The sequence below is a fragment of the Camellia sinensis genome, unplaced genomic scaffold (genome assembly GCF_055761805.1).
Source record: "Camellia sinensis isolate YWXY unplaced genomic scaffold, ASM5576180v1 Unanchor2, whole genome shotgun sequence".
In the NCBI taxonomy this organism is placed as follows: Eukaryota; Viridiplantae; Streptophyta; class Magnoliopsida; order Ericales; family Theaceae; genus Camellia; species Camellia sinensis.
Genome location: NW_028129079.1, coordinates 11100144 through 11128093, shown reverse-complemented (window position 1 = coordinate 11128093; position 27950 = coordinate 11100144).

Genomic DNA, 27950 nt, shown 5'->3' with positions numbered 1-27950 from the left:
ACATCATCCAACTACACCATTTAAGCAATAAATTTCCCAATTTCATGAATTTAACCAATTTCCCCAATTCCCTAAAATTAATTATACAAATTAATTAATTTAAACAACTAGGGTTTTTCCCAAAATTATCAAGGTAACCCCAACTTATCAAAATACCAAAACTTAGAACAAAACCTATAAGATGGAGTAGGAAATCCCTACCTCGAAGAAAACAACCCAAATGGTGAAGACAGAGATGAGTTGCCAAATACCAATGTGCTCCAAATCGCCAAATGTTCATATTAAATGAAAGCCCTCGACTCCCTCTATCTTTTTAATAAAGCAACTAGGGTAGAAACACACTCTAAATAGATCAAACCTAAGAAAGAAGGTGAGTAGGGAGAGAGAGAAGTCGGACCTAGGGTTTGGAATCAAAAAGAAGATGAAAAGACTGATCAAAACCCGCTGCTGCGTATATAAACTGGACAGGCTCGCTCGAGCGAAGACTTGGTCGCTCGAGCGACCAGACACAGAAAATATACGCTCGAGCCAAGGAGGCCTTGCTCGAGCCAACAACCCAAAAGCTCGCTCGAGCGAAAGAAATCTTGCTCGAGCAAAGAACTCAAACCCTCAGGTTTGTAACCAGACACACGCTCGAGCGAAGGAACTGTCGCTCGAGCGAAGAACGAACTAACTCGCTCGAGCGAAGGAAAGCTCGCTCGAGCCAAGAATGCAAAGCTATAGGTCCAAACCAGACGCAAACTCTCGCTCGAGCTACCAAACCCCGGCTCGAGCGAAGAACCAAAAACAACAGCTCGCTCGAGCGAAGATCCAAAATTCTGGACCGCAACACTTGGTTTCTAAACCCAACCACCCTGAAACAAACCTGCCCAACACATCCTATAATTCCAAATGAAAAAAAAAATAAGGGACAACAACAACAACAACAATTATACAATGACAGAATCTACGGAACCTAAGTCCGGATACAACAATCAAATGAGAAAAGACCGGGGTCGCTATAACCTCCCCCCCTTCAAAGAATTTCGTCCCCGAAATTAAGCATAAGTTCTTGAAAACAAATTCCCCTTTTTTTATATGACAATTCATTAGTAAACATCTTGACCCAAAACTGGTCATTTCATCTCTTTATCAAGAGGCATCTCACATTATATATATAAAACAACATATATCTTAACCTGTATCATTATTATGCATTATTTCTTTCAATGTTAACAATTCCCATATCATATTCAATCGCATGATATATACAACCCATTCAACAATGTACTCAACAGATGCAATGTTACACTAAACTTCTATAATGAAGCAAGTTTCAAGATACACCCATTTACCAAAACATGCTCAATGTTTTACAACTTAAGACATATGTAAGGCTCTTAAGTTCAACAATATTACAAAATCTAAATACAAGATTACAAATCGACAAACATGTCCGGGTATTTTTCGCGAACTTCCAACTCACGTTCCCAAGTGGCTTCTTCCACTCCGTGATGTTTCCACAAAACTTTCACCAAAGGGATGGTTTTGCCTCGCAAAACTTGATCCCGCCTATCCAATACCCGAACCGGTCTTTCCTCATACGAGACATCCTCATCAACCACTAAATCGGTCCAATCCAACACATGTGAGGGATCCGGCTCATATTTCCGAAGCATACTCACATGAAACACGTCATGTACTCCGGACAGTTGCGGCGGTAAAGCTAAGCGATAAGCAGCCTCGCCAATCCTCTCAAGGATCTCAAACGGACCAATGAACCGAGGGGACAACTTCCCACTCTTCCCAAACCTCATTAATCCCCGCCTAGGTGATATCTTCAGAAAGACATGATCACCCACGTCAAACACCAAAGGTCTCCTCCTACGGTCTGCATAAGATTTCTGACGACTCTATGCGGTAACAAGCCTCTTACGGATAAGCTCAACTTTCTCCGTCGTTTCCCTCACCAACTCCGGACCCAACAGAGGTGCATCACCCACCTCAGCCCAACAAACAGGAGATCTACACGGTCGGCCATACAAGGCCTCAAATGGTGCCATACCGATACTAGACTGGAAACTGTTGTTGTAGGCAAACTCCACCAACGGCAAGTGCCTCTCCCACGACCCACTAAAGTCTAAAACACAACTCCGAAGCATATCCTCAAGGATCTGAATAGTACGCTCGGACTGCCCGTCAGTCTGAGGATGATAAGTCGTGCTAAAGGTCAACTTGGTGCCTAAGGCACTCTGCAAACTCTACCACAACCTGGCAGTAAAACGAGGATCTCTATCTGAGACGATCGTCACTGGAACCCCGTGTAACCTTACTATGTCCCGAATATACAAGTCGGCAAGATGATCTACCGAATCTCTCACGCGCATAGGAATGAAGTGCGCCGACTTAGTCAACCGGTCTACAACCACCCAAATAGCATCACTACCCCGTTGAGTCCTTGGAAGACCCACAACGAAGTCCATAGTGACGTGTTCCCACTTCCACTCGGCAATAGGCAAGGGTTGCAACAAACCCGCCGGCCTCTGATGTTCGGCCTTCACTTGCTGACAAGTAAGGCACTTAGATACGAAAGCTGCCACATCTCTCTTCATACCCCGCCACCAGAACTGGCGACCCAAATCCCGATACATTTTAGTGCCTCCCGGATGCACCACAAGGCGTGAATGATGGAACTCTCGGAGTACCTCCTCTCGGCAAGACACCGGCACAAACAGACGGTCTCGGTATCTCACACTGAGGTCGGGATACACCGTCAAACCTTTCTCAACCTTCCCACTGGAAATCTTCTCACGGAGGGATTCTACCTCAAGGTCACCCCCCTGAGCCTCTAACACTCGAGTCACAAGTGTAGGCTGTGCCACAACAGAAAACAAGGCCGCAGCCTCAACAGATTCGCCCAGAAGGAAATTAAACTCCCCAAGTGCACCCAACATCTCCCATTCTCGGATTGCTATACTAGCTATGTCACCAACAGGTTTCCTGCTAAGGGCATCGGCCACCACATTGGCCTTTCCCGGATGATAATGCAACTCAAAGTCATAATCCTCTATGAACTCCATCCACCTCCTCTGCCTCAAGTTCAAGTCTTTCTGTGTAAACAAATATTTCAGACTCTTATGATCCGAGAATACCTCGAATCTCTCACCATAAAGATAATGCCTCCAAATCTTCAAGGAAAATATCACAGCTGCTAACTCTAGGTCATGCGTAGGGTAATTCTGCTCGTGAATTTTCAACTGACGTGAGCCATAGGCAACTACTTTCCCTTCTTGCATTAACACACAACCCAGACCCTCTCGTGAGGCATCACAATAGACTGCATAACCCAACCCTCTCTCTGGAATAATCAATACTGGAGCGGTGGTCAGTCTAACTTTTAACTCCTGGAACGACTTTTCACAAGTCTCACTCCATACAAATTTGACTCCCTTCCGAGTCAATCTAGTCAAAGGCGAAGCTAATCTGGAGAAATCTTTCACAAACCGGTGATAATACCCCGCTAACCCCAGAAAACTACGGATCTCAAACACACTCTTAGGCTGTGCCCAATCTTGTATTGCCTCAGTCTTGGATGTATCAACAGACACTCCTTCCCCAGAAACTACATGGCCTAAGAACTTGACCTCTTCTAGCCAGAACTCACACTTCCCAAACTTAGCATAAAGCTTATGGGCTCTAAGTAACTCAAGCACCACTCTCAAGTGTTCCTTGTGCTTCTCTTCAGAAGGTGAATAGATAAGGATGTCGTCCACGAATACGACTACAAAATGATCTAAAAATTCCCGGAATATCCAGTTTATCAAATCCATAAAAAACTGCCGGTGCATTGGTGAGCCCAAATGGCATCACCAGAAACTCATAGTGGCCATACCGCGTACGGAATGCCGTTTTCGGAATATCCTCCTCCCTGACTCTTAACTGATGATAACCCGATCTCAAGTCTATCTTTGAGAAACAACGGGAACCCTTCAACTGATCGAACAGATCATCTATACGAGGCATAGGGTACTTATTCTTAACCGTAGCCCGATTCAATTTCCGGTAATCTATACAAAGTCTCAAAGCACCACCTTTCTTTTTAACAAAGAGGGCCGGTGCTCCCCACGGCGAAACACTAGGACGTATAAAACCCTTGTCTAGTAACTCCTGGAGCTGAATCTTCAACTCAACTAACTCGGCTGGGGCAAAACGATAAGGTGCCATAGAAATCGGCGCCGTGCCGGGCACTAGGTCAATAGAGAATTCAATCTCTCGATGCGGTGGTAAACCAACAAGATCCTCGGGAAAGACGTCCGAATACTCACAAACCACCCTTGGCAACACGATCTGAGTCTCATCAACTTCACTAATCGAAAGGTTAGCAAGTAGACCACTAAGCTCACTTCGTCCTCGCGGAACATACCCCGGTGGCAACACATTACCAACCCGATCCCCCAGAAAATGAAAATACTCTCCGCTCACAGTACAACAAGTGACCCTCTGGCGGTAGCAATCAATAACTGCCCGGTATGACGATAACCAGTCCATACCCAAAATAACATCGAAGCCCCTCATAGGCATCACGACAAAGGAAAATGGGATTCTATGGTAATCAACCTCTATATCACAACCCCTAACACCTTGTTTCAAAACCAATTCACCCCCAAGAGGTGACACTACGCATATAGGAGATGCTAACTGTGCTAACTCCAACTCCAAAATAGATGCAAATGCAGCAGACACAAAGGAATGAGATGCACCCGTATCAATCAAAACATTAGCAACCAAGTTGCAAAACAAGAAGGTACCTCTCACAACTGATGGTGCTGGCACAAGATCCTGCGCGGTAACAGCGTACACGCGCCCAGACGACCTCTGATCAACCTGCTCACCTCTAGGAGCATAAGATTGGCTGACCACACTGATAACACGAGAGTGGCTGGCCTCTACCCTGACTCTGGCTCTGAGATCGAGCCGAAGATGATGCTGCTCTCTGCACTCCTCCCCTCTGAGGACAAACTGGAGACTTGTGGCCCAGCTGGCCACACTTGAAACAGGTAATGTCTCCCTGACTGCCTTTCCCCGAACTAGCACTCGGCACAGGAAAAGTCGATCTAGAAAAGCTACCCTGAGACTGCTGAGGATTAAAACTCTTCTGTCTCCTACCATCACTCTGACCATCTGACTCCTCTTGGAGCCCTTCTGTCCATCCTCCTCCTCCTGCATCATAATTCGCATGTGGGCTGTAGCATCAACCATACGCCCATAATCCCGAATCATAGTTCCCCCAACTCTCAGCTTGAGGCCACGCCTCAACTTCTTCTCGAACTCGATACAACGGCGTTCCTCAGACGCCACCAACTCAGGTGCAAACCTGGACAAGCTAGTAAATGCAGCCTCAAACTCGGCCACTGAAGAACTCGACTGCTTAAGCTGACAAAACTGGTCCCGCAGCTTCTCCCTGACTGCTGGAGATAAGAATTTCTCCTGGAAAGCATTCACAAAAGCCTCCCATGTACCTCCTATACGACCCGTAGTAAACTTCCACCACTGACCCGCATCCCCCTTCAACTGGAAAGATGCCAAGGTCACTTTCAACCCCTCGTCTTCGATGCCAAGCATCTCAAACGTCTTCGTTGTCTGTTCGAGCCATTCATCTGCCTTAAGCAGCTCTTTAGGATCACCCACAAATTCCTCCGGATTAGACCGAAAGAACTCCCTCTTCAGAAAGGAAGGTCCTGCATCTGCAACAACATCCCGAGCTTGATTCTCAGCTCTGAGAATGCCTACTGACTCCCTGAATGCCCCTGCTATCTCTCGGGCTAGAGCGCCCATAGCCTGCTGGCCTACTGGCTCGGCCACATTGGCCTGGCTAACTCCTTCCTGAACTGCTGGAATCTCCTCTGGCACAGGCACCTCCTGCCTACCCGGCCTACCACGCCTACCACGTCCTCGTCCTTGTCCTGACATCCTAATAAAGGAAACAAAGACATTAGCACATTAATAAATGTGCTGTAGCTAAACACTCATGTCCTAATGCATTGGACAACAATAATTCATTCCACGTAAGCACATAATCACATAAGCACCTACGAATTTCATTCCCGGATAATAATAGTCCCAATGCGTTACTATAGTTCCGGTTGGAAACAGCAGTGATCAAGTGCCTTTCCAACAAGACTACTAGAAACTCAAGGGTCCAATCATCATCCCAGAAACTACATTCCATACCCACATAATCTCATAAACATGTTATCACATAAGCATATAACGTTACACTAAGTCTCTATCAAACGAGACGAACCCATTGTGATACTAATCACTTCCCACGTACCCAAAGTATTCAAACCCGATATGCTCTGATACCAAGTTGTAACGCCCTCAAAATAAACCCATTATATGTATATCATCAACATGCATTATTTAAAGAAAACAATTTATTAATTCATTCATCAGAGTATTACTAAATAAAAACATTACATGTAACATCAAAGTAAATGCCCTACCGGCTTACATCTTTCCAAGCCAACACTTGGTCACAAAGTATGAGTTCTAACTCAAATATAATTAAAGCCCTAGGCTTGAGTGTTTACATGTACTAACAATGAAAAAAAACAAATAACTAAAAATAGTCTTCAAAATCCAAGTCCTTCCAAGCTAAGTCCTTGGAGGTAGCTTATCACCTGAACCTGAAAATGATGTTCCCATAAAGGGTGAGCCACAGCCCAGTAGAAATATACTAAACCACATATAAGCAATGAATAAAGCAATAGCATTCAACAGATGGTTAACCAAGATAATCAATTACTTCATTTTACAGTCTCATGACACTATTGTCTAAGACACGTTTTACTTTCCAATTTTATCAACATGACTCAGAACCTGGCCAAACTTACAACAGTGAATTACATATATCATATTCACATCCTTCCAATATCAACAAACCAATGAGACTCAAGCTCAAATCAAAACACTTCATACTTCCAGATTGATACACATTTTAGTGTTGTATCAATAAAACACTTCTATATAAATAAGCACACATAAAAGTGATGCTAATGGAGTCCATCCCCTATCTCCTCCCAAACAAAATCCGATTTAGAGGTCCATCCCCTATCTTCCCCTAAACCGTGGAGTACATCCCCTATCTCCTCCCACACAAAACAATGTATGCAAATTCAATGCTCAATCAATACACGTATTTTTTGTATCAATGCAATAATCAAAATTAATGACTTAACCAATGTGATTAGTTTCAGTTATTCCTAATCCACATGCAATACCTACAACAATCACGACTATCCTCCGCCGATAGCCCAAAATAGTTATTTCTAGACTGGAAATAAATATATCAACAATTCAATGGGCGAGTGAATTACATCATCCAACTACACCATTTAAGCAATAAATTTCCCAATTTCATGAATTTAACCAATTTCCCCAATTCCCTTAAATTAATTATACAAATTAATTAATTTAAACAACTAGGGTTTTTCCCAAAATTATCAAAGTTACCCCAACTTATCAAAATACCAAAACTTAGAACAAAACCTATAAGATGGAGTAGGAAATCCCTACCTCGAAGAAAACAACCCAAATGGTGAAGACAGACATGAGTGCCCAAATACCAATGTGCTCCAAATCGCCAAATGTTCAGATTAAATGAAAGCCCTCGACTCCCTCTATCTTTTTAATAAAGCAACTAGGGTAGAAACACACTCTAAATAGATCAAACCTAAGAAAGAAGGTGAGTAGGGAGAGAGAGAAGTCGGACCTAGGGTTTGGAATCAAAAAGAAGATGAAAAAGACTGATCAAAACCCGCTGCTGCGTATATAAACTGGACAGGCTCGCTCGAGCGAAGACTTGGTCGCTCGAGCGACCAGACACAGAAAATATACGCTCGAGCCAAGGAGGCCTTGCTCGAGCCAACAACCCAAAAGCTCGCTCGAGCGAAAGAAATCTTTCTCGAGCGAAGAACTCAAACCCTCAGGTTTGTAACCAGACACACGCTCGAGCGAAGGAACTGTCGCTCGAGCGAAGAACGAACTAACTCGCTCGAGCGAAGAAAAGCTCGCTCGAGCCAAGAATGCAAAGCTACAGGTCCAAACCAGACGTAAACTCTCGCTCGAGCTACCAAACCCCGGCTCGAGCAAAGAACCAAAAACAACAGCTCGCTCGAGCGACAAACTCCTCGCTCGAGCAAAGATCCAAAATTCTGGACCGCAACACTTGGTTTCTAAACCCAACCACCCTGAAACAAACCTGCCCAACACATCCTATAATTCCAAATGAAAAAAAAAATAAGGGACAACAACAACAACAATTATACAATGACAGAATCTACGGAACCTAAGTCCGGATACAACAATCAAATGAGAAAAGACCGGGGTCGCTATACCCAAATTAAGCTCCAGAATCACATCTAGGCGTCACCGCCTTCTTGTTCATCACCTACATATATATAGAGAGGGTGAGCTTGGATACTCAGTGAATGGTATAAATAATAAAGGGGTTTGCATGAATAATAGCCGAAATCCTTTCAAACAATACAAGACAAGACTCTATATATAACAAGGAATGGACCTCGTCCATCTAACAAATCTTCAAAGTTTCAAGGGATACTTACTAGCATCACATATTACAAATAATGAGATTCCGGCAAACATATCCATGCGGTAAACCATCCGTGGCAAAACAAGACAAAGCAAAAGAGGCATCTCGAACTAGGGTGCTACAAAAGTTTAGAGTCCTCTAGCACAAGAGACCTATGTTACAAAGGCCGGTAGCCTTTTAACACGAGAGTGCTGCAAAAGTTTAGAGTCCTCCAGCACAAGGGACTTTCAAGACAAGATGTGCTACGAAAGTTTAGAGTCCTCCAGCACAAGGGACTTCTAAACGAGTGGTGCTGCGAAAGTTTAGAGTCCTCCAGCACAAGGGACTTTCAAACGAGATGTGCTGCGAAAGTTTAGAGTCCTCCAGCACAAGGGACATTCAAACGAAAGTTTAGAGTCCTCCAGCACAAGGGACTTTCCGAGAAGGTCATCAAGACCAGATCATACTTGATATGCAAAACAAGGACAATTATTCATGCTTGACAAACACTTTCAAAACAAGGCAAAACAAAGTCTTTATCAAAACATATAACATAGCTTCATTAAAAATACCACTCACCTAGTTCTTCAAACGTCGGGGGCAAAGCAAGTCCAAGTCCTACAAACGCATGGCAAAGTCCATTGAATGCACTACTCAAAACAAGTCTAGCATACATGCAAATGACCTCGGCATTCTTCAAAACTAAGTCAAATCAAATCAAAACACAGTTCCTTATTTTGGAAAACTCGCTGGGCAACTGCCAGGTCTAGGCCGAGGCCCCCCACACCTCCTTGCCGAGGTGTGGCCTCGATGGCCACATTCGAAAGCGAAGTCAGGAAAAACTGGGTTTCCCTCTTGACAACATGAAGAACATGAGCATAAAGAGCATGAACACGAGGAAAATGAATGCAAAGATCAAAACTTGCTATAGCGAAAGCTAAGATTTCATGCTATGAATTCAAAAACGTGGACCTGGGTACCCATACACAAGGATCTTATCAAAACAAACACAAAAACATGAGCCTTAGTGCAAACTTTCGGATCAAACAAAGCTTTTCTTCAAGAACACATGAAAACCATTAGCTCTTTCTAAAACCAACTTTAAATCGATGAACGGCGTGTAGAACAGGTTCGATCGTGCAATGCAGCTAGATGATCAATAAGAACAACAAGAATAGGTTAAGATTCTAACCTCAAATCTCGAATCTAACGGCTCAAGCTCCAACGATCAAGCTTGGAAGTTCTCTCTCTCTAGCTCGAACTTCCCTTCTCCTTCCTAGAGTTTCTCTCTCTAAAAGGCAAGATTGATACAAAATGATATGTTTCTCACGACAATCACTGACTTAGTCCCTCTGTCGGGACACGTGGCATCGGCTGATTGGCTTAAACCAAAAAGGCGACTAACATGACAAGACAAGACCAAGACAAAGTGTACTCAACAAGCTAGGCGGCAAGAACACACCGGCAAGTAACGACATCGGCTAACAACAAGACTCTGGCAATCAAGGGGCAAGGACATCGGCTTGGAAGGACAACACTTGACTAAACTGTGCCACACCTTGGCCTAGATGTGCCACACCTCGGTCCAGGTCATACCATTCCAGGAACAAAATCACTCATGCAAGGATCAAGGATCAAGAACGCCTAGATATTAACATCTCGGCCCAGATGATACACATCTCGGCCTAGGCGACGTGCACCTCGGCCTAGATGGTGACAACTCGGCCAATATGCCAGGGTGAAGATGGAGGTCAACCAACGGGGTTCCAAGATAGTTCTAAGTGACAAAGGTCTCGAAGGTGTCTAGGCTTAAGATGACCTCGGCAACACACCAGACAAGAACAGAGCATGCAAGCAATCATTCAAGCAAAACAAAACAAGATTTGCAAATGCACCTATTACAACAAGATCATCCATAAATGTACACAAGTATGACTAAGTCAAAATGAGGGTTGTTACATGAACTTCCATTTTTAATTTTATGCAACTTCTATTTTTATTTTTATTCAAGTTATTTTTCTATACAACTTCTTTTTTTATTTAATTTCCTAAAAGATCGTTAAGGTATAGTGGTTTCTTGAACGAACTTCCATTTTAATTTTCTGCAACTTCCATTTTTATTCAATTTACTTTTCCATTAAGCTTCCTTTTTTATTTAATTTCCAAATAGATCATTAAGGTATAGTGGTATCTTCAATGAACTTCCAATTTTAATTTTATGCAACTTCCATTTCTAATTTCATTCGACTTCCATTTTTATTCAAGTCATTTTTCTATTCAACATCCTTTTTTATTTAATTTCTAAATAGATCGTTATGGTATAGTGGTTTCTTGAATGAACTTCCATTTTTAATTTTCTGCAACTTCCATTTTTATTTTTATTTAACTTCCTTTTTTATTTAATTTCCAAATAGATCGTTAAGGTATACTGATTTCCGGATTGAACTTCCATTTTTAATTTTCTGTAACTTCCATTTTTATTTTTCTTCAACTTCCATTTTTATTCAATTTACTTTTCTATTAAGCTTCCTTTTATATTTAATTTCCAAATAGATAGTTCAGGTATAGTGGTTTTTTGAATTAACTTCCATTTTTAATTTTATGCAACTTCCATTTTTATTTTTATTCGACTTCCATTTTTATTCAAGTCATTTTTCTACTCAACTTCCTTTTTTATTTAATTTCCAAATAGATCGTTCAGGTATAGTGGTTTCTTGAATGAACTTCCTTTTTTAATTTTCTGCAACTTCCATTTTTATTTTTATTTAACTTCCTTTTTCATTCAAGTTTCTTTTCTACTCAACTTCCTTTTTTATTTAATTTCCAAATAGATCGTTAAGATATAGTGGTTTCTGGATTGAACTTCCATTTTTAATTTTATGCAACTTTCATTTTTATTTTTATTCAATTTCCATTTTTATTCAATTTACTTCTCTATTAAACTTCCTTTTTTTATTTAATTTCCAAATAGATCGTTAAGGTATAGTTGTTTCTTGAATGAGCTTCCATTTTTAATTTTTTGCAACTTCCATTTTTATTTTTATTCGACTTCTATTTTTATTCAAGTTATGTTTCTATTCGACTTCCATTTTTATTTAATTTCCAAATAGATCGTTAAGGTATAGTGGTTTCTTGAATGAACTTCCATTTTTATTTCTATTCAACTTCTTTTTTTATTCAAGTTTCTTTTCTATTCAACTTCTTTTTTTATTTAATTTCCAAGTAGATCATTAAGGTATACTGGTTTCTGGATTGAACTTCCATTTTTAATTTTATGCAACTTTCACTTTTCTTTTTATTCAACTTCCATTTTTATTGAAATTACTTCTCTATTAAACTTCTCTTTTTATTTAATTTCCAAATAGATCGTTAAGGTATAGTGGTTTATTTAATGAACTTCCATTTTTAATTTTATGGAACTTCCAATTTTAATTTTCTGCAACTTCTTTTTTTATTCAGGCTTCTTTTCAATTCAACATCCTTTTTTATTTAATTTCCAAATAGAACGTTAAGGTATAGTGCTTTCTGGATTGAACTTCCATTTTTAATTTTATGCAACTTCCATTTTTATTTTTATTCAACTTCCATTTTTATTAAATTTACTTTTCTATTAAACATCCCTTTTTATTTAATTTCCAAATAGATCGCTAAGGTATAGTGGTTTCTTGAATGAACTTCCATTTTCAATTTTCTGCAACTTCCATTTTTATTTTTATTCGACTTCCATTTTTATTCAATTTACTTTTCTATTAAAATTCTTTTTTTATTTAATTTCCAAATAGATCGTTAAGGTATAGTGGCTTCTTTAATGAACTTCCATTTTCAATTTTATGGAACTTCCATTTTTATTTTTATTCAGCTTCTATTTTTATTCTATTCACTTTTTTATTAAAATTCCTTTTTTATTTAATTTCCAAATAGATCGTTAAGGTATAGTGGTTTCTTTATTGAACTTCCATTTTCAATTTTATGGAACTTCCATTTTTATTCATGTTATTTTTCTATTCAACTTCATTTTTTATTTAATTTCCAAATAGATCGTTAAGATATAATGGTTTCTTGAATAAACTTCCATTTTTAATTTTATGCAACTTTCATTTTTATTTTAATTCAACTTCCATTTTTATTCAATTTAGTTTTCTATTAAACTTCCTTTTTTATTTACTTTACAAATAGATCGTTAAGGTATAGTGGTTTCTTTGATGAACTTCCATTTTTATTTTTATTCACCTTCCCTTTTTATTCAATTATTTTTCTATTCAACTTGCTTTTTTATTTAATTTCAAAGTAGATGGTTAAGGTATAGTGGTTTCTTGAATGAACTTCCATTTTTAATTTTCTGCAACTTCCATTTTTATTTTTATTTAACTTCCTTTTTTATTCTAGTTTCTTTTCTAGTCAACTTCCTTTTTCATTTAATTTCCAAATCGATCGTCAAGGTATAGTGGTTTCTGGATTGAACTTCCATTTTTTTTTTATTCAACTTCCATTTTTATTCAATTTACTTTTCTATTAAACTTCCTTTTTTATTTAATTTCCAAATATATCGTTAAGGCATAGTGGTTTCTTGAATGAACTTCCAATTTTAATTTTCTGCAACTTTCACTTTTATTTCTATTCAACTTCATTTTTTTATTCAAACTTCTTTTCTATTCAACTTCCTTTTTTATTTAATTTCCAAATAGATCGTTAAGGTATAATGGTTTCTGGATTGAACTTACATTTTTAATATTATGCAACTTTCATTTTTATTTTTATTGAACTTCCATTTTTATTCAATTTTCTTTTCTATTAAAGTTCCTTTTTTATTTAATTTCCAAATAGATCGTTAAGGGATAGTGGTTTCTTTAATGAACTTCTATTTTTAATTTTGTGCAACTTCCATTTTTATTTTTATTCAACTTCCTTTTTTATTCAATTTATTTTCCTATTCTACTTCAATTTTTATTTAATTTCCAAATAGATCGTTAAGGTATAGTGGTTTCTTGAATGAATTTCCACTTTTAATTTTCTGCAACTTCCATTTTCATTTTTATTCAGCTTCCATTTTTATTCAAGTTATTTTTCTATTCAACTTCCTTTTTTATTTAATTTCCAAATAGGTGGTTAAGGTATAGTGGTTTCTGGATTGAACTTCCATTTTGAATTTTATGCAACTTTCACTTTTCATTTCATTCAACTTCCAATTTTATTCAATTTACTTTTCTATTAAACTTCCTTTTTTATTTAATTTCCATATAGATCGTTAAGGTATAGTGGTTTCTTTAATGAACTTCCATTTTTAATTTTATGCAACTTCCATTTATATTTTTATTCAACTTCCATTTTTTATCAAGTTATTTTTCTATTCAATTTCCTTTTTTATTTAAGTTCCTAATAGATCATTAAGGTATAGTGGTTTCTAGAATGAACTTCCATTTTTAATTTTCTGCAACTTCCATTTTTATTTTTATTTAACTTCCTTTTTTATTCACGTTTCTTTTCTACTGAACTTCCTTTTTTATTTAATTTCCAAATAGATCGTTAAGGTGTACGGGTTTCTGGATTGAACTTTCATTTTTAATTTTCTGCAACTTCCATTTTTATTTTTACTCTACTTCCATTTTTATTCAATTTACTTTTCTATTTAACTACCTTTTATATTTAATTTCCAAATAGATAATTAAGGTATAGTGGTTTCTTGAATGAACTACAATTTTTAATTTTCTACAACTTCCGTTTTTATTACTATTCAACATCCATTTTTATTCAAGCTATTTTTCTATTCAACTTCCTTTTTTATTTAATTTCCTAATAGATCGTTAAGGTATAGCGGTTTCTTGAATGAACTTCTATTTTTAATTTTCTGCAACTTCCGTTTTTATTATTATTCAACATCCATTTTTATTCAAGTTATTTTTCTATTCAACTTCCTTTTTTATTTAATTTCCTAATAGATCGTTAAGGTATAGTGGTTTCTTGAATGAACTTCTATTTTTAATTTACTGCAACTGCCATTTTTATTTTTATTTAACTTCCTTTTTCATTCAAGTTTCTTTTCTACTCAACTTCCTTTTTTTATTTAATTTCCCAATAGATCGTTAAAGTATAGTGGTTTCTTGAATGAACTTCCATTTTTATTTTTATTTAACTTCCTTTTTCAATCAAGTTTCTTTTCTACTCAACTTCCTTTTTAATTTAATTTCCAAATGGATCGTTAAGGTATAGTGGTTTCTGGATTGAACTTTCATTTTTAATTTTATGCAACTTTCATTTTTATTTTTATTCAACTTCCATTTTTATTCAATTTACTTTTCTATTAAACTTCCTTTATTTAATTTCCAAATAGATCGTTAAGGTATAGTGGTTTCTTGAATGAACTTCACTTTTAATTTTCTACAAATTCCATTTTTATTTTTATTCGACCTCCATTTTTATTCAATTTACATTTCTATTCAACTTCCTTTTTTATTTAATTTCCAAATAGATTGTTAAGCTATACTTGTTACTGGATTGAACTTCCATTTTTAAATTTATGCAACTTTCACTTTTCTTTTTATTCAACTTCCATTTTTATTCAATTTACTTTTCAATTAAAATTATTTTTTTATTTAATTTCCAAATAGATCGTTAAGGTATAGTGGTTTTTTTAATGAACTTCCATTTTCAATTTTATGGAACTTCCATTTTTATTTTTATTCAGCTTCCATTTTTATTAAGTTATTTTTCTATTCAACTTTCTTTTTTATTTAATTTCCAAATAGATCGTTAAGGTATAGTGGTTTCCTGAATGAACTTTCATTTTTAATTTTATGCAACTTTCATTTTTATTTTTAATCAACTTCCATTTTTCGTTAATTTACTTTTCTATTAAACTTCCTTTTTTATTTCATTTCCAAATGGATCGTTAAGGTATAGTGGTTTTTTTAATGAACTTCCATTTTTAATTTTATGGAACTTCCATTTTTATTTTTATTCAGCTTCTATTTTTATTCAAGTTATTTTTCTATTCAACTTCCTTTTTTATTGGATTTCCAAGTAGATGGTTAAGGTATAGTGGTTTCTTGAATGAACTTCATTTTTAATTTTATGCAACTTCCATTTTTATTTTTATTCAACTTCTTTTTTTATTCAAGTTTCTTTTCTATTCAACTTATTTTTTTATTTAACTTCCAAATAGATCGTTAAGGTATTGTGGTTTCTGGATTGAACTTCCATTTTTAATTTTATGCAACTTTCATTTTTATTTTTATTCAACTTCCATTTTTATTCAATTAACTTTTCTATTAAAATTCTTTTTTTATTTAATTTCCATATAGATCGTTAAGGTATAGTGGTTTCTTTAATGAACTTCCATTTTCAATTTTATGGAACTTCCATTTTTATTTTTATTCAACTTCCTTTTTTATTTAATTTCCAAATAGATCGTTAAGGTATAGTGGTTTCCTGAATGAACTTCCATTTTTAATTTTATGCATCTTTCATTTTTATTTTTAATCAACTTCCACTTTTAGTCAATTTACCTTTCTATTAAACTTCCTTTTTTATTTAATTTCCAAATAGATCGTTAAGGTATAGTGGTTTCTTTAATGAACTTCTATTTTTAATTTTATGGAACTTCCATTTTTATTTTTATTCAGCTTCTATTTTTATTCAAGTTATTTTTCTATTGAACTTCCTTTTTTATTTAATTTCCAAGTAGATGGTTAAGTTATAGTGGTTTCTTGAATGAACTTCGATTTTTAATTTTATGCAACTTCCATTTTCATTTTTATTCAACTTCTTTTTTTATTCAAGTTTCTTTTCTATTCAACTTACTTTTTTATTTAATTTCCAAATAGATCGTTAAGGTATAGTGGTTTCTGGATTGATCTTCCATTTTTAATTTTATGCAACTTTCATTTTTATTTTTATTCAACTTCCATTTTTATTCAATTTAGTTTTCTATTAAGCATCCTTTTCTATTTAATTTCCAAATAGATCGTTAAGCTATAGTGGTTTCTTGAATGAACTTCCATTTTTAATTTTCTGTAACTTCCATTTTTATTTTTATTTGACTTCCATTTTTGTTTAAGTTATTTTTCTATTCGACTTTCATTTTTATTTAATTTCCAAGTAGAACGTTAAGGTATAGTGGTATCTTGAATGAACTTCTAATTTGAATTTTATGCAACTTCCATTTTTATTTTTATTCGACTTCCATTTTTATTCAAGTCATTTTTCTATTCAACTTCCTTTTTTATTTAATTTCCAAATAGATCGTTAAGGTATAGTGGTTTCTTGAATGAACTTCCATTTTTAATTTTCTGCAACTTCCATTTTTATTTTTATTTAACTTCCTTTTTTATTTAATTTCCAAATAGATCGTTAAGGTATACTGGTTTCTGGATTGAACTTCTATTTTTAATTTTCTGCAACTTCCATTTTTATTTTTATTCAACTTCCATTTTTATTCAATTTACTTTTCTATTAAACTTCCTTTTTAATTTAATTTGCAAATAGATAGTTCAGGTATAGTGGTTTCTTGAATGAACTTTCATTTTTCTTTTTTTGTAACTTCCATTTTTATTTTTATTCGACTTCCATTTTTATTCAACTTATTTTTCTAATCGACTATCATTTTTATTTACTTTCCAAATAGATCGTTAAGGTATAGTGGTATCTTGAATGAACTTCTAGTTTGAATTTTATGCAACTTCCATTTTTATTTTTATTCGACTTCCATTTTTGTTCAAGTCATTTTTCTATTCAATTTCCTTTTTTATTTAATGTCCAAATAGATCGTTAAGGTATAGTGGTTTCTTGAATGAACTTCCATTTTTAATTTTCCGCAGCTTCCATTTTTATTTTTATTTAACTTCTTTTCTCATTTAAGTTTCTTTTCTACTCAACTTCCTTTTTTATTTAATTTCCAAATAGATCGTTAAGGTATAGTGGTTTCTGGATTGAACTTTCATTTTTAATTTTATGCGACTTTCATTTTTATTTTTATTCAATTTCCATTTTTATTCAATTTACTTTTCTATTAAACTTCCTTTTTCATTTAATTTCCGAATAGATCGTTATGGTATAGTGGTTTCTTAAATGAACTTCCATTTTAAATTTTCTGCAACTTCCATTTTTATTTTTATTCGACTTCCATTTTTATTTAATTTCCAAATAGATCGTTAAGGTATAGTGGTTTCTGGATTGAACTTCCATTTCCAATTTTATGCAACTTTCATTTTTATTTTTATTCAACCTCTATTTTTATTGAAGTTACTTTTCTATTCAACTTCCTTTTTTATTTAATTTCCAAATAGATCGTTAAGGTATAGCGGTTTCTGGATTGAACTTCCATTTTTAATTTTATGCAACATTCATTTTTATTTTTATTCAATTTACTTTTCTATTAAACTTCCTTTTCTATTTAATTTCCAAATAGATCTTTAAGCTATAGTGGTTTCTTGAATGAACTTCCATTTTTAATTTTCTGTAACTTCCATTTTTATTTTTATTCGACTTCCATTTTTATTTAAGTTATTTTTCTGTTCGACTTTCATTTTTATTTAATTTCCAAGTAGATCGTTAAGATATAGTGGTATCTTGAATGAACTTCTAATTTGAATTTTATTCAATTTTCATTTTTATTTTTATTCGACTTCCATTTTTATTCAAGTCATTTTTCTATTCAACTTCCTTTTTTATTTAATTTCCAAATAGATCGTTAAGGTGTAGTGGTTTTTTGAATGAACTTCCATTTTTAATTTTCTGCAACTTCCATTTTTATTTTTATTTAACTTCCTTTTTTATTTAATTTCCAAATAGATCGTTATGGTATACTAGTTTCTGGATTGAACTTCTATTTTTAATTTTCTGCAACTTCCATTTTTATTTTTAATTTTCTGCAACTTCCATTTTTATTTTTATTCAACTTCCATTTTATTCAATTTACTTTTCTATTAAACTTCCTTTTTTATTTAATTTCCAAATAGATAGTTCAGGTATAGCGTTTTCTTGAATGAACTTCCATTTTTAATTTTTTGTAACTTCCATTTTTATTTTTATTCGACTTCCATTTTTATTCAAGTTATTTTTCTAATCGACTATCATTTTTATTTGCTTTCCAAATAGATCGTTAAGGTATAGTGGTATCTTGAATGAACTTCTAATTTGAATTTTATGCAACTTCCATTTTTATTTTTATTCGACTTCCATTTTTATTCAAGTCATTTTTCTATTCAACTTCCTTTTTTATTTAATGTCCAAATAGATCGTTAAGGTATAGTGGTTTCTTGAATGAACTTCCATTTTTAATTTTCTGCAGCTTCCATTTTTATTTTTATTTAACTTCTTTTGTCATTCAAGTTTCTTTTCTACTCAACTTCCTTTTTTATTTAATTTCCAAATAGATCGTTAAGGTATAGTGGTTTCTGGATTGAACTTTCATTTTTAATTTTATGCGACTTTCATTTTTATTTTTATTTAATTTCCATTTTTTTTCAATTTACTTTTCTATTAAACTTCCTTTTTCATTTAATTTCCGAATAGATCGTTTTGGTATAGTGGTTTCTTAAATGAACTTCCATTTTAAATTTTCTGCAACTTCCATTTTTATTTTTATTCGACTTCCATTTTTATTCAAGTTATTTTTCTATTCGACTTCTATTTTTATTTAATTTCCAAATAGATCGTTAAGGTATAGTGGTTTCTTGAATGAACTTCCATTTTTATTTTTCTGCAACTTCAATTTTTATTTTTATTTAACTTCCTTTTTCAATCAAGTTTCTTTTCTACTCAACTTCCTTTTTTATTTAATTTCCAAATAGTTCGATAAGGTATAGTGGTTTCTGGATCTAACTTCCATTTTTAATTTTATGCAACTTTCATTTTTATTTTTATTCAACTTCCATTTTTATTCAATTTACTTTTCTATTAAACTTCCTTTTTTATTTAATTTCCAAATAGGTCGTTAAGGTATAGTGGTTTATTGAATGAACTTCCATTTTTAATTTTCTGCAACTTCAATTTTTATTTTTGTTCGACTTCCATTTTTATTCAATTTACTTTTCTATTAAACTTCCTTTTTTATTTAATTTCCAAATAGGTCGTTAAGGTATAGTGGTTTATTTAATGAGCTTCCATTTTTAATTTTATGGAACTTCCAATTTTAATATTCTGCAACTTCTTTTCTTTTTTCAAGCTTCTTTTCTATTCAACTTCCTTTTTTATTTAATTTCAAAATAGATCGTTAAGGTATAGTGTTTTCTGGAATGAACTTCCATTTTTAATTTTGTGCAACTTTGATTTTTATTTTTATTCAATTTCCGTTTTTATTCAATTTACTTTTCTATTAAACCTCCTTTTCTGTTTAATTTCCAAATAGATTGTTAAGGTATATTGGTTTTCGAATGAACTTTCTTTTTTAATTTTCTGCAACTTCCATTTTTATTTTTATTCTACTTCCATTTTTATTCAATTTACTTTTCTATTGAACTTCCTTTTTTTATTTAATTTCCAAATAGATCGTTAAGGTATAGTGGTTTCTTGATTGAACTTCTATTTTTAATTTTCTCCAACTTCAATTTTTATTTTTAGTTAACTCCTTTTTTGTTCAGGTTTCTTTTCTACTCAACTTCCTTTTTTATTTAATTTCCAAATAGATCGTTAAGGCATAGTGGTTTCTGGATTGAACTTCCATTTTTAATTTTCCGCAACTTCTATTTTAATTTCTATTCAGCATCCATTTTTATTCAATTTACTTTTCTATTAAACATCCTTTTTTATTTAATTTCCAAATAGATCGCTAAGGTATAGTGGTTTCTTCAATGAACTTCCATTTTTAATTTTCTGCAACTTCCATTTTTAATTTTATTCGACTTCCACTTTTATTCAATTTATTTTTCTATTAAAATTCCTTTTTTATTTGATTTCCAAATAGATCGTTAAGGTATACTAGTTTCTGGATTTAACTTCCATTTTTAATTTTATGCAACTTTAACTTTTCTTTTTATTCAACTTCCATTATTATTTAATTTACTTTTCTATTAAAATTCCTTTTTTATTTAATTTCCAAATAGATCGTTAAGGTATATTAGTTTCTTTAATGAACTTCAATTTTCAATTTTATGGAACTTCCATTTTTATTTTTATTCGGCTTCTATTTTTATTCAAGTTATTTTTCTGTTCAACTTCCTTTTTTGTTTAATTTCCAAATAGATCGTTAAGGTATAGTGGTTTCTTGAATGAAATTCTATTTTTAATTTTATGCAACTTCCATTTTTATTTTAATTCAACTTCCATTTTTATTCAATTTACTTTTCCATTAAACTTCCTTTTTTATTTATTTTCCAAATAGATCGTTAAGGTATAGTGGTTTCTTTAATGAACTTCCATTGTTAATTTTATGGAACTTCTACTTTTATTTTTATTCAGCTTCCATTTTTATTCAATTATTTTTCTATTCAACTTCCTTTTTTATTTGATTTCCAGATAGATGGTTAAGGTATAGTGGTTTCTTGAATGAACTTCCATTTTTAATTTTTCTACAACTTCCATTTTTATATTTATTTAACTTCCTTTTCTATTCAAGTTTCTTTTCTATCAACTTCCTTTTTTATGTAATTTCCAAATCGATCGTTGAGGTATAGTGGTTTCTGGAACTTCCATTTTTTTTTTATTCAATTTCCATTTTTATTCCATTTACTTTTCTATTAAACTTCCTTTTTTATTTAATTTCCAAATATATCATTAAGGTATAGTGGTTTCTTGAACGAACTTCCAATTTTAATTTTCTGCAACTTCCATTTTTATTTCAATTCAACTTCATTTTTTATTCAAGCTTCTTTTCTATTCAACTTCCTTTTTTATTTAATTTCCAAATACATCGTTAAGGTATAATGGTTTCTGGATTGAACTTACATTTTTAATTTTATGTAACTTTCATTTTTATTTTTATTCAGCTTCCATTTTTATTCAATTTTCTTTGCCATTAAAGTTCCTTTTTTATTTAATTTCCAAATAGATCGTTAAGGTATAGTGGTTTCTTTAATGAACTTCCACTTTTAATTTTGTGCAACTTCCATTTTTATTTTTATTCAACTTCCATTTTTATTCAAGTTATTTTTCTATTCAACTTCCTTTTTTATTTAATTTCCAAATAGATCGTTAAGTTATAGTGGTTTCTTGAATGAACTTCCATTTTTAATTTTCTGCAACTTCCATTTTTATTTTTATTCAGCTTCCATTTTTATTCAAGTTATTTTTCTCTTCAACTTCCTTTTTATTTAATTTCCAAATAGATGGTTAAGGTATAGTGGTTTCTGTATTGAACTTCCTTTTTTAATTTTATGCAAGTTTCACTTTTGTTTTTATTCAACTTCCATTTTTATTCAATTTACTTTTCTATTAAACTTCTTTTTTTATTTAATTTCCAAATAGATCGTTAATGTATAGTGGTTTCTTTAATGAACTTCCATTTTTAATTTTATGGAACTTCCATTTTTATTTTTATTCAACTTCCATTTTTATTCAAGTTATTTTTCTATTCAACTTCCTTTTTTATTTAATTTCCAAATAGATCGTTAAGGTATAGTGGTTTCCTGAATTAACTTCCATTTTTAATTTTCTGCAGCTCCCATTTTTATTTTTACTTAACTTTCTTTTTTAATCACGTTTCTTTTCTACTCAACTTCCTTTTATATTTAATTTCCAAATAGATCGTCAAGGTATAGTGGTTTCTGGATTGAACTTCCATTTTTATTTTATTTCAACTTCCATTTTTATTCAATTTACTTTTCTATTAAACTTCCTTTTTTATTTAATTTCCAAATATATCGTTATGGTATTGTGGTTTCTTGAATGAACTTCCAATTTTAATTTTCTGCAACTTCCATTTTTATTTTTATTCAACTTCATTTTTTATTCAAGCTTCTTTTCTATTCAACTTCCTTTTTTATTTAATTTCAAAATAGATCGTTAAGGTATAATGGTTTCTCGATTGAACTTACATTTTTAATTTATGCGACTTTCATTTTTATTTTTATTCAACTTCCATTTTTATTCAATTTTCTTTTCTATTAAAGTTCCTTTATTATTTAATTTACAAATAGATCGTTAAGGTATAGTGGTTTTTTTAATGAACTTCCATTTTTAATATTATTCAACTTCCAATTTTATTTTTATTCAACTTCCATTTTTATTCAATTTACTTTTCTACTAAACTTCCTTTTTTCTTTAATTTCCAAATATATCGTTAAGGTGTAGTGGTTTCGTGAATGAACTTCCAATTTTAATTTTCTGCAACTTCCATTTTTATTTCTATTCAACTTCTTTTTTTATTCAAGCTTCTTTTCTATTCAACTTCCTTTTTTATTTAATTTCCAAATAGATCGTTAAGGTATAATGCTTTCTGGATTGAACTTACGTTTTTAATTTTATACAACTTTCATTTTTATTTTTATTCAACTTCCATTTTTATTCAATTTTCTTTTCTATTAAAGTTCCTTTTTTATTTAATTTCCAAAAAGATCGTTAAGGTATAGTGGTTTCTTTAACGAACTTCCATTTTTAATTTTATTCAACTTCCGTTTTTCTTTTCATTCAACTTCCATTTTTATTCCAGTTATTTTTTTATTCAACTTCCTTTTTTATTTAAATTCCTAATTGATCGTTAAGGTATATTGGTTTCTTTAATGAACTTCCATTTTTAATTTTCTGCAACTTCCATTTTTATTTTTATTCAAATTCCATTTTTATTCAATTTACTTTTCTATTAAAACTCCTTTTTTATTTAATTTCAAATAGATCGTTAAGGTATAGTGGTATCGTGAATGAACTTCCGTTTTTAATTTTATGCAACTTCCATTTTTATTTTTATTCGACTTCCATTTTTATTCAAGTCATTTTTATATTCAACTTCCCTTTTTATTTAATTTCCAAATAGATCGTTACGGTATAGTGGTTTCTTGAATGAACTTCCATTTTCAATTTCCTGCAACTTCCATTTTTATTTTTATTTAACTACCTTTTTCAATCAAGTTTCTTTTCTACTCAACTTCCTTTTTTATTTAATTTCCAAATAGATCGTTAAGGTATTCTGGTTTCTGGATTGAACTTCCATTTTTAATTTTATGCGACTTTCTTTTTTGTTTTTATTCAATTTCCATTTTTACTCAATTTACTTATCTATTAAACTTCCTTTTTTGTTTAATTTCCAAATAGATCGTTAAGGTATAGTGGTTTCTTGGATGAACTTCAATTTTAATTTTCTGCAACTTCCTTTTTTATTTTTATTCGACTTCCATTTTTATTCAAGTTATTTTTCTATTCGACTTCCATTTTTATTTAATTTCCAAATGGATCGTTAAGGTATAGTGGTTTCTTGAATGAACTTCCATTTTTATTTTCTGCAACTACCATTTTTATTTTTATTTAACTTCCTTTTTCAATCAAGTGTCTTTTCTACTCAACTTCCTTTTTTATTTAATTTCCAAATAGATCGTTAAGGTATAGTGGTTTCTGGATTGAACTTCCATTTTTAATTTTGTGCAACTTTCATTTTTATTTTTTTTCAACTTCCATTTTTATTCAATTTACTTTTCTATTAAACTTCCTTTTTTATTTAATTTCCAAATAGGTCGTTAAGGTATAGGGGTTTCTTGAATGAACTTCCATTTTTATTTAATTTCCAAATAGATCGTTAAGGTATAGGGGTTTATTGAATGAACTTTCATTTTTAATTTTCTCCAACTTCAATTTTTATTTTTAGTTAACTTCCTTTTTTGTTCAGGTTTCTTTTCTCCTTAACTTCCTTTTTTATTTAATTTCCAAATAGATCGTTAAGGTATAGTGGTTTCTGGATTGAACTTCCAATTTTAATTTTCCGCAACTTCTATTTTAATTTCTATTCAACTTCCATTTTTATTCAATTTACTTTTCTATTAAACATCCTTTTTTATTTAATTTCCAAATAGATCGTTAAGGTATAGTGGTTTCTTCAATGAACTTCCATTTTTAATTTTCTGCAACTTCCATTTTTAATTTTATTCGACTTCCATTTTTATTCAATTTACTTTTCTATTAAAATTCCTTTTTTATTTAATTTCCAAATAGATCGTTAAGGTATACTGGTTTCTACATTGAACTTCCATTTTTAATTTTATGCAACTTTCACTTTTCTTTTTATTCAACTTCCATTTTTATTCAATTTACTTTTCTAATAAAATTCTTTTTTTAATTAATTTCCAAATAGATCGTTAAGGTATAGTAGTTTCTTTAATGAACTTCCATTTTCAATTTTATGGAACTTCCATTTTTATTTTTATTCAACTTCTATTTTTATTAAAGTTATTTTTCTATTCAACTTCCTTTTTTGTTTAATTTCCAAATAGATCGTTAAGGTATAGTGGGTTCTTGAATGAACTTCCATTTTTAATTTTATGCAACTTCCATTTTTATTTTTATTCAACTTCCAATTTTATTCAATTTACTTTTCTATTAAACTTCCTTTTTTATTTAATTTCCGAATAGATCGTTAAGGTATAGTGGTTTCTTTAATGAACTTCCATTTTTAATTTTATGGAACTTCCACTTTTATTTTTATTCAGCTTCCATTTTTATTCAATTTACTTTTCTATTAAACTTCATTTTTTATTTAATTTCCAAATATATCGTGAAGGTGTAGTGGTTTCTTGAATGAACTTCCAAATTTAATTTTCTGCAACTTCCATTTTCATTTTTATTCAACTTCATTTTTTATTCAGGCTTCTTTTCTACTCAACATCCTTTTTTATTTAATTTCCAAATAGATCGTTAAGGTATAATGGTTTCTGGATTGAACTTACATTTTTAATATTATGCAACTTTCAATTTTAGTTTTTGTTCAACTTCCATTTTTATTCAATTTTCTTTTCTATTAAAGTTCCTTTTTTATTTAATTTCCAAATAAATCGTTAAGGTATAGTGGTTTCTTTAATGAACTTCCATTTTTAATTTGATGCAACTTCCATTTTTATTTCTATTCAACTTCCATTTTTATTCAATTTACTTTTCTATTAAACTTCCTTTTTTATTTAATTTCCAAATATATCGTTAAGGTATAATGGTTTCGTGAATGAACTTCCAATTTTAATTTTCTGCAACTTCCATTTTTATTTCTATTCAACTTCTTTTTTTATTCAAGCATCTTTTCTATACAACTTCCTTTTTTATTTAATTTCCAAATAGATCGTTAAGGTATAATGATTTCTGGATTGAACTTACGTTTTTAAATTTATAGAACTTTCATTTTTATTTTTATTCGACTTCCATTTTTTTCAATTTTCTTTTCTATTAAAGTTCCTTTTTTATTTAATTTCCAAATAGATCGTTAAGGTATAGTGGTTTCTTTAATGAACTTCCATTTTTAATTTTATGCGACTTCCATTTTTGTTTTTATTCAACTTCTTTTTTTATTTAATTTACTAATAGATTGTTAAGGTATAGTGTTTTCTTGAATGAACTTCCAATTTTAATTTTCGGCAACTTCCATTTTTATTTTTATTCAGCTTCAATTTTTATTCAACTTACTTTTCTATTAAAATTCCTTTTTTATTTAATTTCAAATAGATCGTTAAGGTATAGTGGTATCTTGAATGAACTTTCATTTTTAATTTTAAGCAACTTCGATTTTTATTTCTATTCAACTTCCATTTTTATTCAATTTACTTTTCTATTAAACTTCCTTTTTTATTTAATTTCCAAATATATCGTTAAGGTATAGTGGTTTCGTGAATGAACTTCCAATTTTAATTTTCTGCAACTTTTATTTTTATTTCTATTCAACTTCATTTTTTATTCAAGCTTCTTTTCTATTAAACTTCATTTTTTACTTAATTTCCAAACAGATCGTTAAGGTATAATGGTTTCTGGATTGAACTTATGTTTTTAATTTTATGCAACTTTCATTTTTATTTTTATTCAACTTCCATTTTTATTCAATTTTCTTTTCTATTAAAGTTCCTTTTTTATTTAATTTCCAAATACATCGTTAAGGTATAGTGGTTTCTTTAATGAACTTCCATTTTTAATTTGATGCAACTTCCATTTTTATTTCTATTCAACTTCCATTGTTATTCAATTTACTTTTCTATTAAACTTCCTTTTTTATTTAATTTCCAAATATATCGTTAAGGTATAGTGGTTTTGTGAATGAACTTCCAATTTTAATTTTCTGCAACTTCCATTTTTATTTCTATTCGACTTCTTTTTTTATTCAAGCTTCTTTTCTATTCAACTTCATTTTTTATTTAATTTCCAAATAGATCGTTAAGGTATAATGATTTATGGATTGAACTTACGTTTTTAAATTTATACAACTTTCATTTTTATTTTTATTCAACTTCCATTTTTATTCAATTTTCTTTTCTATTAAAGTTCCTTTTTTATTTAATTTCCAAATAGATCGTTAAGGTATAGTGGTTTCTTTAATGAACTTCCATTTTTAATTTTATGCAACTTCCATTTTTGTTTTTATTCAACTTCCTTTTTTATTTAATTTCCTAATAGATTGTTAAGGTATAGTGGTTTCTTGAATGAACTTTCAATTTTAATTTTCTGCAACTTCCATTTTTATTTTTATTCAGTTTCAATTTTTATTCAACTTACTTTTCTATTAAAATTCCTTTTTTATTTAATTTCAAATAGATCGTTAAGGTATAGTGGTATCTTGAATGAACTTTCATTTTTAATTTTATGCAACTTCGATTTTTATTTCTATTCAACTTCCATTTTTATTCAATTTACTTTTCTATTAAACTTCCTTTTTTATTTAATTTCCAAACATATCGTTAAGGTATAGTGGTTTCGTGAATGAACTTCCAATTTTAATTTTTTGCAACTTCCATTTTTATTTCTTTTCAACTTCATTTTTTATTCAAGCTTCTTTTCTATTAAACTTCATTTTTTACTTAATTTCCAAACAGATCGTTAAGGTATAATGGTTTCTGGATTGAACTTATGTTTTTAATTTTATGCAACTTTCATTTTTATTTTTATTCAACTTCCATTTTTATTCAATTTTCTTTTCTATTAAAGTTCCTTTTTTATTTAATTTCCAAATACATCGTTAAGGTATAGTGGTTTCTTTAATGAACTTCCATTTTTAATTTGATGCAACTTCCATTTTTATTTCTATTCAACTTCCATTGTTATTCAATTTACTTTTCTATTAAACTTTCTTTTTTATTTAATTTCCAAATATATCGTTAAGGTATAGTGGTTTTGTGAATGAACTTCCAATTTTAATTTTCTGCAACTTCCATTTTTATTTCTATTCGACTTCTTTTTTTATTCAAGCTTCTTTTCTATTCAACTTCATTTTTTATTTAATTTCCAAATAGATCGTTAAGGTATAATGATTTATGGATTGAACTTACGTTTT